The sequence below is a fragment of the Rhinatrema bivittatum genome, chromosome 1 (genome assembly GCF_901001135.1).
Source record: "Rhinatrema bivittatum chromosome 1, aRhiBiv1.1, whole genome shotgun sequence".
Classification (NCBI taxonomy): Eukaryota; Metazoa; Chordata; class Amphibia; order Gymnophiona; family Rhinatrematidae; genus Rhinatrema; species Rhinatrema bivittatum.
Window position 1 is genome coordinate 348294118 of NC_042615.1, and position 16769 is coordinate 348310886.

Consider the following 16769-nt stretch of genomic DNA (forward strand, 5'->3'; position numbering starts at 1 on the left):
GGGGTATGGAAGGAGTAAGGGCTAGGCCTGACAGGGCACCTTTCCTTTTCATTGAGTGAGGGGAGTTGGGAGTAAGGCCACCGGGCCCATGCGTAACCCTTTTTTTTTTTTAAAGCTCATTAGCACTTAACTGGCTATATTCTTTTGAATATAGCCGATAAAGCTGAAGTTATCTGGAACATGAAGCCAGATAACTTTAAACCTAACGAGCAATATTCAGAGATAGCCTGTTAGGTTTAACGTTATCCGGGTAAAGGTAGCCAGAAAACCTTTATGGAGGATATTCAGTGAAACATTTATCCTGCTGAATACCTGGGATAACATATCCAACTACCTTTAATTGAATAAGTTAATCCATTAGAGGCTTTTTTAAATATTGGCCCCTCTGGCTCTTCATCCCTTCTGAGCAGATGTGCACTGCCAGTCTATGCATCCCAGAGGTGGAGCCCAGGTTTCTTAAGCAGTGAAAGCGCATTTGCATCAGGTATGGATGAAATGTTCTGGGGGGGGGGGGGGGGGGGGGGGGGAATGGCTTAATGGTTTAGAGTATTAGTAGCGGGATTAGAGACAGGAGAGTAATTCAAAATCAAATTTGAACCAGGTGGATTTTAGCCTCTTTCAAATTCAGATTTGCCAGGAAATCCATCAGATTTCCCCTGAAGATTTTCCTGAGATCCATACAGAGCTGAAAAATATCAAGAAGACTCTTAAATTTGGCAGGGTTGCAAAGTGATCCAATAGTCCTGACAACGACAACCATAACTGTCCACATTGTCTGTAGTAAAATGTCTAGAAAACGTAATACCTTGAATGCAAAAAGTACTTTTGCAACACCGCTTTTAGGGGCCAGTTTTCTAAACGATGTTAACATCTATTGAATGTCTGCACTAGTGCTCAGAATGCACTTAAAGTAGCATTAGCTTGTATTAAAAGTTAATACACAGCATTTGCACTAATGACGTTTAATTTTTCAGTTAATGCAGATTTTTGCTTTAAAATTTAAAGGATAAACAACAACGGGGAATAAGTTTGACATTGCCAGTTAAACATTACCAAGGGCGTCACAGTGAAAGAATATTTGACTCTGTCTAATGCTCTCCTAAGTCCCTGAAGCAGACAGCTTATGTCGAAACTCGGTCGATGTCGGGCAGACGGCCCCCGACTCACATAGAAGGTTCAAAACAGCAAGATGGACAATGGTCCACTAGACTCTATCAAGATAAATACAGTAATGCTTTGAAAAATGTGATATGAGTGAGTCGGGTTGATCGACAAGGAGTGCGCACATCGTGAAACATCGTATAAGCCAGTGCTGAAGCACTATAATTGAAGCATAAAATTAAAAAACCAAAAAAAATAATCAAAAACTTCTTGAAATTAAAGACAGTACACATTAGCTAAAATGTTATAACCATTACGTGATTATCACATTCATAAGTGCTACCGCACTTTAGAACACATTACATTTATTCCGCGTTGTTGTTTATCGGATTGTCATGGGGGAATTTGCAAGATCTTGTTGTTTGTGGTTAAAATTTAAAGGAGCTGATTAAAATATAAAAAGTATGCTAACCAGCTTATTTAAATGTACTGCATTTTGTCTTAATGTATTTGTATGCATAAATATGGCCATGAATGTGTGTATAGAATATTAAGTAATGGGATTTAGTTTCAAAATTTTGATTCCGTTGAAATATATGAAAGAAATGGCTTCTGTTGCAGCCTGGTACTGCTGGCGAGGTAGTGGACCCTTGGGCCGACCCACCCCGAGAGGCAGGGTAGGCCGGGAGGCGGAGCCTGAGGCTTGAGGTGTTCACCCGGGAACCAGGAACCCCCCAGGAGGAGCCCGTAGGGTTCTGGCACCTTGGGACTTGGGCAAAGGCACTGGCCGGTCTAGGGAACAAGGCAGTCCAAGAAGTGACAAAGTCTCTGCGGCAAGCGGGAACCTGGAACGGGGTCTGTGGCGTGAGGAAGTCCAAAGGATACTTGGTAGCAGAGGCACCGGCTGAATGGGCCGGGAGCCGGCTGAAGACAAACAGCGGGCAGTGCGGAGACTGTAGCTAGCCGGTGATGGGAACAAGCCGAAGCAGGGCTGAAGCAAGCTGGAAACTGGAGCGAGCTGAAGTGGAGTTAGTAAAACCCCGACTGGAGTAGATTGCAGGTTGGAACGGATTCTGTAGCCAGCTGAGAGCTGAAGCAAGCTGAACAAGAACGGAGTCAGGTACGGGCTGAAGTCAATGGCAGGCGGCAGGCAGAAGCGAAGTCAGGAACAGGCTGAAGTCAATGGCAGGCGGCAGGCAGAAGCGAAGTCAGGAACAGGCTGAAGCCAATGGCAGGTGGCAGGTAGAAGCGAAGTCAGGAACAGGCTGAAGTCAATGGCAGAACAAACGTAGCGCAACTTAGAACTACTAACCAGTAGTGAACCTCGTTGCAAGGCATAGTACAATGAGCGAAGCAGCCCTATATAGGGCTCAGGCAGGAAATGGACCGTCGGGTGGAGCCCAGACACTTCCTGTGTCTGGCCCTTTAAATCCTGTAGAGAGACGCGGCCGCGCGTCTAAGCAGGAGCAGAGCAGGGCTGTGCAGGACCCTGGACAGCGGCCTGCACAGCGTCTGTAGGTCGGCAGCGTCAGACGCAGCAGAGAAGGCAGGAGAGAGCCTGAACGCAGGCTCCGACGAGTGCAGCGGCTCCCACCGCTGCAGGAGGCCCCGAAGGCGGCTCCAGCCGCCAGGAAACACCGGGGCTTTTGCGGCCTCCAGCTGCGAAGACCCAGACGACGGTGGGGGCGTACCCAGCCCCGAAGAAAGCCGCGGTTCCGGCCATGGAGGCTGCAGCGAGTCCGGGGTGGCCCTCGGACCACGTGGGAGGACCGAAGACGGCGTCTCCAGCGACGAAGGCCGGTACAGTGCGGGTTTAAGGGAGGGGAAGCGGCGGAGACCGCAACATTGTTGACATAAATTCTTACAACACATGTTATAATGCCAGAAATAACTACAACTCTTTTCCTGGTGTTATGCCCTAACTGGGATTTGTGATATTTAGCACAAATCCCATTTCAGAGGGGAGAGGGGGAGAGAGAAAGCATTTCTGGGGTGGCACACATTAGTCAACTTTTTATACCACTGTAGGAGGGTCAACTAGTAAGTTGAGGTGAGGTTTTGGTGGTGGTCTAGGGTTTAGGGAGTAGTTTTATTATATGCCCTTGAATTAAACTCTAGGGTTTGGGGAGTAGTTTTATTGTATGCCCTTGAATTAAACTCTGGAATATTATATGCCCTTGCATTAAATTCTGGAATTTGTTGCCAGAGGATGTGGTTAGTGCAGTTAGTATAGCTGTGTTTAAAAAAGGATTGGATAAGTTCTTGGAGGAGAAGTCCATTACCTGCTATTAAGTTCACTTAGAGAATAGCCACTGCCATTAGCAATGGTAACATGGAATAGACTTCGTTTTTGGGTAATTGCCAGGTTCTTATGGCCTGGATTGGCCACTGTTGGAGACAGGATGCTGGGCTTGATGGACCCTTGGTCTGACCCAGTATGACATGTTCTTATGAATGCAAAAATGAAATTGCACCTTTTAGAGGTATCATTAAGTGTTTGCATCACATATGCATATTAACATGCAACTTTTAATGTGCATATATACCAGTATTTTTAATGTGCAATTCACTATAGCCTTTACCCCATTTAGTGAACAACACATTAGTTGTGCCACTAATAGGTACCAAAAAATGGGTGGGGCCAGGGGAAGGATTAGGTTGGAAGAATTAAGTTAGGCATCTACTGCTGATTTTCAGCACTAGGCACCTAACTTAGGGGCGTAAATATAGGCAAATAAATAACAGCCCTAAATTAGGGACCTCAGATTTAGTCTCCTAAATGCCAAAACCTAGGCACCTAAGGCCTAGTTTCACAAAGCAGTGATATTTTATCACAGGAGGGCCCAATATCGCAGGGGGCAGTCCCATGATATCCCCCCCCCCCCCCCCACCACCACCACCACTGACAAAATATTGCAGCAGTATCCCAGTGGGTTTTTTTTTCTCTCATGGAAAAAGTTTGCGAGTCAAAAAAATGCAGCAAAGGGCCTTGAAAATGTGCATGGTGGCCCCCGATACACAGGGCTTTAAAGACCATGCAGCCCAACATGACTTCCCCTGACAAGTTTAAAAAAAAGTCAATGGGTTCTTATTAGAGAGCCCCAAATTCTAGCTCTCTGTAAGTAATATAAGAGGGACCCTCTGGCAGGGAATTCACAATGAAGGATCTCTTCAAATTTAGGTGCATGAGGCTGGGAGACCTCACCAGAGAGTTGAAAAAAAACCAAAAAAAAAAAGACACCCTCACTTTAAAGAGGTTACCTGAAACTGACCACAGCTACACTAAATAGGATGAGGCGTCCAATCCAAGCCCTCCAGGTTGGGAAGGGAAGCAAGGGATGGAAAGCTAATGGATATACGAGTTCTAAGCAAAGACCTAGGGTCTTCTATTGGCTGACCCAAGGGGGCACCACAAAAGCAAGGCAGGGGATCCTCTCAGGAAAAGAGGAAAGGTTTCTTCACTGAAAGAGGGGAGAAATTACTGAACAGTTCACCAGCTGAGATATTCACGCCTACAACACTAAATAATTGAAATCAAAACTGGGAAAAAAAAGAGGTCAGTGGGCCTAATGATGTAATGGACGTGTAGAGATAACTGATAATACAGGGGTTTTAGTTTAGTACCATATTTGAGTTCAGGAAGACATGTTATTTTTCACTGAAATAGAGAGCTGGCTATAGATGAATCAGCAGCATACCTGGGAACTTCTGATGTTAATATAGCCACCCTAAGACTGCTGTTGATTAGCAGAGGGCTGGGTGGGAGAGAAGGAATGGAATAATATGTATCGGCTTTCGCTCTGCCACCCCCCAGTTAATCTATATTTTCTCTTTCTTTCTCCAACCCACCACAACCTGTCCCCCCCTCCAGACATGACTTTAGCATACTTCCCTTCCGCTCTCCCAACCCCTATATGTCATAGCTCGATGACTTATACACCCTCACTCTACCTTTAACTGAGTGAGCTGCAGACTGCGTTTAGTGTGTGTTGCAGCCTCTCTCCACATGCTGCTTGGAGTGTCTGCTCCACTCACCCCACTTCTGTTCTCTGCAGGCTTACTGAGGAAGGAGAGTGGCTGAGCTGTATACAGAGAGGCCCTGAGATTTCTAGTGTTTCCCCTGAGACCCTGCAACTGATGCAAATTCCCCGAGTCTCAGGGTGAAATCCTGACAGTTCTCAGGTATGTGCATTGGAAGGTAATACAATGAATGTGACTTCTATGCAACTGATTTCAATGCCATTTGGCAATGATCTCTTCTAGCACCTTTTCTCCCCTGCTGTGGGGTGTTTACTTAAACCATTTCCAACCTGTGTGTATATGTACTAAAAGAAACTCTACAATGCTGCCTAGTGTTCATGACTACAGTTGTCACCTTCAACCAATAGCTTTACTGTCAGTTTGTAAGCCGCTGCAGTATAAACCACTTTGGGGATCATTTCTCAATGCTAGTTTATTAATAGATAAAGTGAGGACATAAACATTCCCTGACCTATGATAAGCAGCAGACATAAACAGGTAACATTCAATCAAGGTTGCAAATACTCACAGTTGGGGCAAAGCTTAAATCCAGTCCATGTATCTGGTCCAGGTCAGTTTCCAAAGCAATTCCTTTCCAGGGCAGTCATAGTAAATATTTGAGGCATAATAACTTCCACTTACAAAATGAACACGGAGCCTCAGTACTTCCACATCACATAATAAAACATCAATGAGCATAAGAACATGCCATACTGGGTTAGACCAAGGGTCCATCAAGCCCAGCATCCTGTCTCCAACAGTGGCCAATCCAGGCCATAAGAACCTGGCAAGTACCCAAAAACTAAGTCTATTTCATGTTACTGTTGCCAGTAATAGCAGTGGCTATTTTCTAAGTCAACTTAATTAATAGCAAGTAATGGATTTCTCCTTCAAGAACTTATCCAATCCTATAAGAACAGGCCTTCCACCAGGATGTTGTTCTGCAAGCCTTTTAAATGTTGGGAACACCTTCCTGGTGTCCCAGCATATCTTTTTGAATCCCGAGGACCAATTCTGGTTCCTCAGGGGCAGGGCTAAACACCAGGATGGATTTCTCAGAGCCATTCTATGGCTCTCCATCCAGTATAGCAGCCTTGACCCAGGCAGACCCCCATTCAATGATAGTTGCAACTCTTTTTGCCTGAACATTTATTCAAAATATGTTTAATACTACAATAAATATCTCTCCTCTCCTATTTTATGCCAGAAGAATACAGGTTGGGAACTGTCTGGTTTGGAGTAGATGCAAACTAAATCAATTGCATTGTTCGGGATTTACAGCAGGGTCATCTCTTCTTCTTACTTATTTCTTTTCAATACCGAATGAAGGGCTGACCAGCAAGGTCAAACTTTCCTTATTAATGAGGCATTGCCGGAGCTTTGTCTCATTAGGGCACTCAGAACTGTGCATTTACTGCGATTTGCAGCACTTAATAGAGAAAGGTCAGCATGGGTCACACTCAATTTCCACTTGGCAGAGGGGGAAAAAAATGGAAGCAATTCATTTGCACAAATTTGAATAATTCTTCTTGGCCTCCTTTTCTTTATACGTGTATCTATAATTTCTGCATCTTACCTCACTTGCAATCATTTCAAACTGCCAACAGTGGCTTTCTATGAAGGCTGTAATGGAGCTGACAGATTCTATGAATCCAGGTGTCAAAATAAAAGCCTTTAGCCACCCCCTCCTCCCTAGCAACAGGGAATAGGAGCTGCCTCTAGTGAGCTCTTAAACTTATCATAAATGTATCAAGATTGCTGTGGGCCACGAAACAGCTGTAGACAATTAATCTCTCCACAATTCTTCGGCATAAGAATTGCTTTCTTCCCCAGGAACATCTGCCGCGCGTTAGGTGATTATTCATGGGCGATGGGTGCCATCGTGGTGTTGTGTACGGAAGCCATCAGCGGCAATGAAGCAAAATTTATAGTTTTCCCTGGTTCAGTAAAAATAACATTTCAGCTGCATTAAAACATCATCCATCAGCATTGTCCCAGAGCTCTGGGCGCATCTCATCCGAAGAAATTAAAAAAGTATTCATTTTAAGGCTTAACTTGTGAAGCTTGCAGTGACATTGCTTTTTTTTTTTTTTTTTTTATAAGGGGGCTGCAGGGGAGAAGGTAAAGGTTGCACAGTGCAATGAAGCTGAGGATGAAATGTGCTTCAGTGGCAGTAATGATATCCCAATTATATCTCTGCTGTTTCTTACTTATTCATAACCACACACACACACACACACACACCCCACCATCGCTGAGTGCTACATAAAAAATGTATTGAATCAAACTGAACAACTAAAGAGGAAAAATTATTTTTTATGTAATTCTTCAGGTTCAAATACCATATTTTGCAAAATGACGCTGAAGCAATCTGCCCTTGCCAGTGTTTTGTTCTGGTTTTTTTTTTTAGAATAATCTTTGAAATGTTCTACCTCATGAAGCTCCATAATGAAGCTTTGCTTCATTTCTGAGTCAGAGGTTTTCATTTCTGTTTTTGAACTTTGGTTTGTTTTTTTTTATTCTGGGACATTCAGTAAATAATTAAAAAAATATATATATATATAGGGGGGAGGGAGGGAGAAGCAATTTTGAATAGCCCATGCTGTTTGCAGCGCACAAGGGCACACTGCAGCAAACTGTTCAGAGAGAAACCCTGCATATGGTTGCCCTTTGAAAATTCGCAGCGCGAGCTTTGCACCTGATGTTTGGGCAGCCGAGAGGGGGCAAAATAGATCGCATAGGTTTGAAACCTCCCCCATGTGCACGCTTCGTTTTCCTCCTCCGACCTTAACGGAGCCTCCTTTTAACCCGACTGCAAGTATGAACACTACAGAGGCTTGCCTATGCTTTCAGCCAGGCAGAGAAGAGCAGTTTGTAGCCCGGCTATTAACCCTGGCAACAGGCTGCAAAATTTGCCCTACCTATGTACAGTGCATTTTCAGTAGGGCACCTAACAAGTAAAGGGCATGGCCACTTTTAAGCCCACATAAAACAAGCCAATTTCAAGCACAGAGTACCCACCATGTACATTGGGGGGCAGATTTTATAAATCTGCGCACATGCGTACTTTTGTCCGTGCACCAGGCGCGAACAAGAGTACGTGGGATTTCAATAGATACGCGCATATCCATTAAAATCCGGGGTCGGCGCGCGCAGGCTGCCCAAAATCGGCAGCCTGCGCGCGCCAAGCCGTGCAGGCTGCCTCCGTTCCCTCCCCCACCTTCCCCTCCCTTCCCCTACCTAACCCACCCCCCCCAGCCCTATCTAACACCCCCCCCCCCACCTCTATCACGAAGTTACGCCTGCTCAAAGCAGGCGTAACTTTGCACGCGCCGGGCCAGCTGCCGCGCTCCATGTTCCGGTCCGGGGGCTGGTCCGGAGGCCGTGGCCACGCCCCCGGAACACCCTCGGGCCAAAACCACACCCGCGGCGCCGCCCCCGGATGACGTGCGGATCGCGACACGCCCCCCCAGGAAAGCCCCGGGACTTACGCGCGCAGGGGATGTTTGGGCCAGGTTTTCAGGGGGTACGCGCGTACCCCTTTGAAAATCTGGCCCTGTGTTTTTATATATTGAATTGTTAATGTGGCTACAAGTATGCCCAAAAATTTACCCATTTTAAAATGATAGTGTCAAGTCCACACATTACTGGCACACCTACTATGTGCAAATTTTTTTTAAACAAATGTACGCACATGTAAATTTCAATTGTGTCTCCAAAGGACGCCCCAGAATGCCTCTTTTCTATGTGGCCAAAAGTATGCACGGTGGGGTGAATTTTCAAAGGCTTACATGGGAGGCTGTGCATCTAAAATCGGCATATACACACGTAAGTAATTTTCCAAAGGGCGGGAGCATGCACGTACTGTCGCTGCCACACGGAAAAGTATGCACGTACAAAGAGAGCATTGCAAAGATGTGATGCGGTGGGATTTCGAAGGGCGCACGCGTTTGTGTATCTTATAAGCAGAATACCTGCATACTTCATCAGATACACCAGCATGCTCGTACGTTTGCGAATCAAGTTGTGGAAATTAAATCTGACTTCTCTTTTATTTGTAGTTTTTGGGTGAGGGGGTTCCTGGCGCAACTGGTGGAGGGTGTGCATAAACTGGTGTAGGTCTGGGTGAACTGGTGCTTTGAAGTAGCATGAGTATTTTCATAAGCGAGATACGCGCATATCAGACAACTTTATTAAAAAAAATCTGCCTCCCCACATAAACTAAGGCTTATTGCATGCACACATTACAATTATTTAATGAATAAAACATATGAGCGTACTTTTACAAAATCGATGTGAAACCGTACAGATCCCCACATTAAAAAAAATCTGTGTGTACTGAAACATACATACTAGTAGAGCGGTGAAACACCCACTGCACAGTTTATGAAATAAAGGTGTAACTGTACTCTTATGCACACCATTAAAAATTACCCTCCCAAATTAAAGTACACATTTTCTTTCAAGTGGCTAAAAATCCACTTACTTGCATATAGCTGATGTAGGTGCCTAAGTCTTTGAGAGGACAATTTTCAAAGTGATTTACATGAGTGAAAAGTTTTTCCCGAAATTTTTCGATTGCCCTCCCTCACGGTGTCTGAAAGTATGCATGGTGTTTCACATTGCCCATACTTTTAGCCAGCTATAGAGGAAGCATTTCCGGGACTGTGCTCTGTTCAGAGAGAAAAAGCATGCACATAAATTGAATTTCCAAATCTTTGCGCTTACTTCCTACCTGAAGCAAGTTTGAAAGAGAAACTATGCACGTACTTTCACTTTTTAAAACTGGTGCGAAGTCCACAGATAAAAAGTGTGCTCCATCTTTGTCCCAATATCTTTCCACTCTCTCTGTGCTCTCTCTCCCTCTCTCTCTCTCTCACCCACTGGGCTTCTTCCCATGATCTTGCTCTCATCCCTTGTACCCGCCATGTTCTCTCTCACACATCCACCACTTCCTCTCATGCTCTGTTTCACACCCCCTCCACTCATCCCCACCCACGCTCTGACTCTCTCATGCCCCCTCTACCTCCAACCACATTCTCTCACACTCTCCACACCTCTCTCCTCCTCCACCTTCCCCCAGTCTAAAGTGAGGATGGACTCTGTATTATACCTAGAAAGAAATGAGGGAGTGGGTCACTTTGCAGGACTGCAAATCAGCTAGCAGCAGGCTGGAGCCAAAGAGACTGCAGAAGACAGGGACCAGGAAGGTGCGTTGCCTGACGCAACCTGCAGTCCCTCCTGAGACATGTTGCCCCAATCATCCTTCTCAGTCCTGCACAGGGATTACCACAACAAATTTACTATTTATCTGTAGCCCTGAACCAAATTTGGATTCTGCAGTTGTCCCTTAATATCACTTAGTCTCTACTGCTCAATCTCTACCACTATTCTTTATGGATAGGTGCTTCTGCAGCACAGGATAGCACATGCTTGTTTGCCTTTAAGTGAGTGTGCTGGGAGAGATCACCTCTAGATAGGGTATCGCCCTGTATATACATTTGAGTTTCTGAGTGAAAAGTACAGAGAGTGGAAGTTTGGTGTGTATTTTAATGCCTAAAGAGTCTGTAAAGGGGATTTGAGAAAAGTGTCTTCAATTTTTCCACGGAAGCTGGAATGCAAAAGAATTACTTCAAGGTGAAGATGCTGTTATGCCCTGTGAGCAGAACTACTCACCCGGGCTGCTTTTCCTAACCCGACGCAGCAGGACACCACCGTCGGGCCTCCCAGGCGGCTGGAGCCACGGACTGTCGCTGCCCACGCGGCCCAGAGGCCGCCCCGGATCTCCTCCTTCGCTGTGCTTGGAACCGCTGCCTTCCTGTTTCCTTCCGCGGGCCGAGTCTGCCCCCGACGTTACCAACATCTTCGCGGTGCTAAGGCTGCATCCCCGGGCTGGTCCGGCGGCTGGAGCCACCCCTGGGGCTCCTCGCAGCGGCTGGAGCCGCTGCCGACGTCAGGGCCTGCTCCTCAGGCCCTGCCTGCGTCTTTACGTGATGACGCTGTGCAGGCCGCTGTCCACGGTCCTGCACAGCCCTGCTTCTGCTGTTCCTTAGGCGCCGGTCCGCGCCTCTCTGCATGATTTAAAGGGCCAGCCACAGGAAGTGAGGCTGACCCCACCTCTAAGTGGACTTCCTGCTTCTGCCCTATAAAGAGCTGCTCCGTCAGTCTGTTTGTTGCCTTGCATCGGAGTGTCATCCTTCTGGAGGCTCCTGCCTGCCAGAGCTCCATCAGGCCTTCTTGTCTTCTCCATGGAGTTCCTGTTCAGTTCCTGTTGTCTCATCATGTCAAGTCTTGACTTCGTGCCTGAGGTTCCTGTCTAGATATTCCGTCCAGATGTCCTGTCCAGGTATCCTGATGTTCTTGTCCTAATCTTCGTCCTGATGTTCTGGCATGATCCTACAACCTGATGTTCCTGCCTACCTGGATGTTCTTCCCTGCGTCTTCGTTTGTGCTCCTGGCCTTCTGACCTGTTGGGCCTAGTAGTGGCCAACAGGTGGGATCCGTCCCTGTGCTCTGGAGCGTCTGTTCCCGCCAGCCGTCGGAGCTTCAGATGTCATTGCTCCTGACATCGGAGTTCCTCCTCGCCTGGATCTTCCCTGCGCATGTCCCGCTCTCCTCATGCTCCGTGACCAGCCTCCGGACCGTGTAGGGCACGCAGTGGGACAGGGTGGTCCGCGACTCAGTCCTACGGGTGGGCTGAGTAGGGCGTCCTGAGAGACTGTGCAACTGTCCTTCTGTCCAAGTGTCTTCTGTGATGTCCTCATATCCCGAGTCTTGCTACAGTTCCTGCCTGGTTCCAGTATCCGAGTCTTGCTACAGTTCCTGCCTGGTTCCAGTACTCAAGTCTTGCTACAGTTCCTGCCTGGTTCCAGTATCCGAGTCTTGCTACAGTTCCTGCCTGGTTCCAGTACTCGAGTCTTGCTACAGTTCCTGCCTGGTTCCAGTACCCGAGTCCTGCTTCAGTTCCTGCCTGGTTCCAGTACCCGAGTCCTGCTATAGTTCCTGCCTGGTTCCAGTACCATTGTCCTGTCTTCGTGTCAAGGTCCTCAACTGCCCTCTACCTCAGGCCAGGCCTGAAGCTCCATGCTGTTCGCAGCAGGTCCGAAAGGGCTCGGAATGGTCGGAGGACCATTCATCTTCCAATATCCTCGGATGTTGGTCTTGGGAGCTTGTAGGCCTGGCAGAGGGTCAGCCCGCCAGCCACGCTGGAATACGCCGTCTACCCTCGGGCGGCCCTGGGCACGCCTGGGGTCGGGGTGAGGCCCAAGGCACACTAAACCCATCCCGCAACAGAACACTAGGCCCTCGCGGCTGCGACAGTATGCAAGGCCTTAGAGGCCGACCGTGACAGATGCCTAGTTTCTTATAAAAAGCCATAGGAGGAAGAGTGGACAAACCTAGCCATCAGTGCAATTTCCTGCCAGGAATTATGCTATGCCAATAAATTTAGAACTCAGGGCTCATGGGTGAGGAATACCTGACTTATTGGGGGGTGTCAAACTGGAGACTTTTCTGTTTTGTTTTGTTTTTCTAGAGATGATGAAGCTCTAATTGTTTTTGCTGCCTTCAAGAATTGGGATCGGGACCTCAAAGCCACACATCTGCCCCCGATTCCATCTTGCCTCTGGCTATTGTCATTTTACTTTATAAGAAGCTTGATTAACGGCTAAAGAAGCTAAACTGCTAATTAGTAGGCATGTGCACTGATTTTTTTTGTGTTGTTTTTGTTTTGGGTCATTATCTGTTAAATTTCATTTTTATAATGGTTGAGGAGGTATTTATTTCAGGTTTTCCTAATTTCGGAGTTAGTGCACACTAACAGGGCTTAGTGCGCACTAACCGGTTTTCCTAATTTCAGGCTTAGTGCGCACTAATGGGACTTTCGTGCACACTAACTAGATGTTAGTGTGCATTAAGTCCTGTTAGTGCACACTACCTAGTTTTCTTAATTTCGGAGTTAGGGCTTAGGGCACACTAACATCTAGTTAGGGCACAACAAAGTCCCGATAGTGTGCATTAAGCCTGTAAATAGGAAAGCTATAGTTAGTGTGCACTAAGTCCCCTTTAGTGTACACTAACACAAATACAAAATTTCATTAAATTTCCTCAATTTTTTTTTTTGTTTCAGGGCCCTCCCAAAACACAACGAAATAGACAATTTCATTGCCATTTTCTATTTCATTGAAAACAAATGCATATCCCTGCTAATTAGGTTATTTGGTTGCCTTCTCAGGAGATGGATGCCTGGAAACAAAGGAAGAAATAAGCCCTAAGATGAGTAGAATATGGTAGCAGTAAGACACATGAAGCAATTAGAGAGCAGATGAATCTGTCTTTATCTGTATCCTATCTTTACGACAGTTGTCTTGGCCAGCCAGTTCACTGGAGATAAAGATTGTATATCTTCTGGATAAAACATAAAATTCAGAGTCCCTGACGCAGTCCTAGCACAAAACATCAGCTGATGTTGGGAACTTTATATCTACTTTTTTGGACTGTGTGTTTGGGTGCTTTATGCTTAACATTTGGTCTTATTGAATTTGTAAGAGCAGTTTCCATTTTGGATTTGGCGTCTGGGAATGCTGATTGTCCATATAGCCATTGAACTAACTCATATTGTCTTTGGAAATATTCTTATGACGATGGTTTTTATGTGCAAATTTGAAAATTGAAAAAATACTGTTGAAAAAGCATGTAGTCAGGTGAATGATAGCGAAGACCAGCAGTACTATAAAGTGCTTGCACTGTTGCCTTACTAACACCCATAATAAAAGACTTTTTTTTGCCTTACTAACACCCATAATAAAAGACGTATGGTAATTTTGTGGTATATTGGTGAGCTTCCCTTTTTTATTTTATTTTGTTTCTTTGGTTGGAAGATAGCTCTGTTTGCTCTTTTTTATTTGAGTTATCCAGTGACAAGTAGAACAGAGCTGTGAAGGGTGATTTCAGTTCTTCTCTGAGCTCTTTCAGTATCCTGGAAACTACTTACTGAATCCCATTGCCTTGTCTACTTTTAATTGTGCCACTATGTGGAATTTTACCTCCTGAATAAGGGATGGTGCTCATTCTACAGTCTTTTATGTCCTAGACTTTTGGCCTTTGGTCTATCACCATCTCCTTCTAGTGTGAATGCTGTATTTATTGAAGATAGCTGCTTTCTTGTGATCCTCTTCTTCAATAACTCCATCATCCTCTTTAATTCTTCCTATTCCCATTTTAGTATTCCTCTTTTCAATTATACATCTACAGAAAGCTGTAATAAGCTAACTCTTGAAGCAAGTTATATTTAACTGATTAAAAATTTCATCCCCCAACCAGCTAACTGTGCAAGGTGCATGCATTTAGCAGATTATAAAGGAGCAGGGCTGGAGACATGGTGAGCTGGCTAAGTTACCCAGTTAACTCGGAAAAGAAAAATAACTAGCCTAAATTTAGCAGGGCTAGATTTAGGGACATTTTCAGCTGTAAACCTAACCAGTTAGATTTGGCTGAAGACCTGGCTATAGATAGGGATGCACATTTGTTTAAAACAAATAGGCATCCTGACATGAATGAGACCCCATTTCAGGGGACCCTAAAACAAATAGAGGGGTCTCACGAATCAAATGAATCATATTTGTCCTATTTGTTTCATCCTCCATTGATTTATATGGGCAATTGAAGTCTATGGGCTATAGAAATCAATGGGAGGGAGAAAGATATAATATAGTTAGAAATTGTGGCTGGCTTATGGCAGCCAGCCACAAGACAGCATCTTTTCAGTCAGTCATATGTTACATCACCACCTGTTACCGCTCTGCCTGCCTGCCATGCTCCTTATACAACCACAGGGGCCTGACAGTTACTGCTCTTCCTGCCTGCCAGGCCTCTTATACTACCACAGGGGCCTGACCATTAGTGTTCTGCCTACTATGCCCCTGATAGCACCACAGGGGCCTGACTGTTATCACACTGCCTGCCTACTATGCCTATTCAAGCAAATTTTCAGCCATGTGCGTAAATAATGGAGGTTATGCGCATGGCCGGGCCTTGCACGTACCGCATGCATTTTCAGAAGGTCCAGGTCTGGAATGGACTGGGGGAGGCCCGACTGCATCGCCGTGTGTATTTAGCGAAAAATCCCCACCCCTGCGCACCCTGTTTGTTCATTGGTTGCACTGAGGTATGTTGTCCCTGGAACAAAAGAAAAAAGAAACAAGTTTCTCCTACCATGAACTTGCTGCCTTATACCCAGCTACCATACCCCTAAATACTACCATAGGGGACTTGCTGCCCAGCTGCCATATCAGGAAACTGCTGTTTGTGACCTCTTTTTGAGTCTTGGAGTGTTCTTCCCATACTAGCTTTCTCCTTGACAAAAGATTCAGGTTTCTACTACCACAGCAACTATTCTATAGTTTTTCTTTTTCTCCTATCCCTGCACAATCCCAGCCTGTTTCCTTGACCCTGTTTGATGGTTGATTATACTGGATGGTTTGTCCACAAAAGCCCTCAGTCAGAAGAAAAAAATACAGGTAGAAGAGAAAAGATGCTCAAGAGAAACCATTTCACTTTCCTGAACCAGAAAATCAGAAATTGGAACAACCAGAGTTCAGCTACAAAATATGGGAAGAAGTTTCTAAATAAAGCAACCCTCACAATTTACCAGGAAAATCAAAACACACTCATTAGAAACCATTTATATGTTGTAAATGTGATGCTTCTTTCAGAAAGCCCATTTCACAAGAAAATCAAAATTATACCCAGCAGCTAAATCAAGATCAAGCAGGGAATGTAATAAAGCTTATTTCAAGAAAATGATAAATATTGCAGTACATTTTCTTATATTGAATCTGACAATTGGCAAGTGTGCTTCAACAGAATGACTGGCATCTCCCATGACATTCTGCCATGCTGCTATAGACTTCATGTTCTGCCACTGTGCCTTTCTACCCCAGACCTTACAGCTTGAAGTGTACCTGCCACTCTTGGGAGGGCTGCTTTGCACTTGTCATGTTGATGCCACGTTTTGTGCTGCTTGACTCCTTTATTAGTGCCTTGGGGGTTTTCCTGCCACCTTTACAGCATTGTTCCCCTTCAAATTGTCTTAGGATGCTGATGCCACATTTGGTTCCAGTTTGCCTCTCATGCTGCCATCAAGAGTTCTTGTCACTGTTGCTGGTGCCCTTTTGGAGTCTTGAGCTGTTCTTCCCACACTAGCTTTCTTCTTTGCTCCTTTGATGATAACTTGGAGAATTCTTGCCAATGCTGATACCCCTTTGACCCTCCAGGGAGCCTTAGGCTGTTCATGCCACTTTTGGTGCCACTTTACTATAGTCTTGGTAGCTTGGAGTTCTTTTCCCCTTCTGATGATTTTTTTCTCACAAGTTCCATGAGAACTGATGAGAAACCCCCAATTCTGGAACTAAAAATAGGCTGCAATGCTTCCTCCATTGAGTTTAATGGCAATAAAAAAAAAACAAATCAAACAAATGAATATTTTTTTCATTTTGAAACTAAAGAAATAAATTGGAGTCACCACGAAATGAATGGATTAAACAAAACAATTTTTTTTTCTTCTGTACATCCCTATAAACCAGGTAAAATCATCCGGTTATCTTCTCCTCCCTGAGTGGGTTTTTGAAAATGGACCTATATACTCCTTC